We start from the raw sequence: 1,386 nt of genomic DNA on the forward strand, positions 1-1,386 counted from the left end.
GGGGTGTTCCTCAGAAGGCCCGCAGACAGCAGATTGGCCGAGGCGCGGCCGGGGATCTGGGTCACCGTGGGTAGACTACGTGGCCAAAAAAGCTCGGAGGGCTTGAGGGGAGTATGGCGGGAGAGTTCCCGCAGCGATCCCGCTTTGGCGGCCCTAAGGATGTCCCACCGCGTGTGCCCCGCGCGCCGCGCCAGCTGACTGAGCGGCGCCAAGAAGGGCGCGCGGGGGGCCGCGGACGACCGAGGAGCGGCTCGTGTACCCGGCCAGCGCGCGCACGCGGGGAGGCCCCGCCCCACCAGTCTCCGGGCCCCCGGTGATTGGCGGTTGGACGATGAGGCGGAGCAGGGCTGGGGACGTTATTGGCCGCAATCCACAATCACTCAACAAGCCAGGGAGGGGTGGGGCCTCTTCAGGGAGGGACACGACTGCGAGGCTTTTTCAAAGCCGTCAGACGCCATCTTTAGCTTGCTTTTTTTTGTTTACTCGCTTTTGTTCTCTTCTGCTCACAAAGCTGCGTGTACACGATTATAGGTACAGTGGCCACAAGTCGGCCTCATACATTTGGTGGCGGAAGGCTTTTCGTTCCTGCCGGCCTCAGCTGCAGATCTTTCAGCAGGGTGGCAGCTGCCTTTACTTCAAAGAAGTTTTCATCTCGAGGGGCCTCGCGGATTCCCAAGCAAAACCAACCGAGTTTAGCTTTGCTTTGGTAGGAGGGCCAAGCCAACGATATATTCGTGGGAGGAATTTTGTTTCTTACAAAGAAATTTAAAGCAAGGACATTGGCTCTGAGCCTAAAATCCTACTAAAAATTAAATAGCCTAGGAAGACAGGGGCTTGGGCTGTGTGTACTGCTCTAGAAGAACTCCCTCTTTTCCGAGAAGGTAAAAAGTATACGTGAAGACCTGCAGTGAGGCGAAAAAGATTAAGAGCAAAACTCCATTAAAAATTCCCAACACTGCTGCCATCACAAAGGTCACTAGACTGACTAGATTTCAAAGATACGCAGGCCTAAACGTGTGGAATGATCCACATTTGAGACTGATCTGACTTGTATTGTTAGGGAATAAAAATGCACTCAATACAGATAAACCCAGAGAGCCCACACGGGCTACTTCCATTATAGTGAATGTCAAGACCTGTACAGTTTAATCGCCGTTGTTAGGTGTCCTAAATACTGCTTGAAACTGAGTGGGACGCGAGGTGGGGAATGGAAATGTATTATCACACAGAGGTTTTGTTGTCCTGAAATTTGAACTCTACAGTAGATCTTTTTTTATCTCCTGGTCGCTACTTCACTTGTGACATTCCAGTTTCTCCCTCTTCACCCCATATACCTCCTATGCTTTCACTCCAATCTGCCAATAGAGATTTGAATATAAATATTTT

The sequence above is a fragment of the Hyperoodon ampullatus genome, assembly GCF_949752795.1.
Source record: "Hyperoodon ampullatus genome assembly, contig: scaffold_695, whole genome shotgun sequence".
Taxonomy (NCBI): Eukaryota; Metazoa; Chordata; class Mammalia; order Artiodactyla; family Ziphiidae; genus Hyperoodon; species Hyperoodon ampullatus.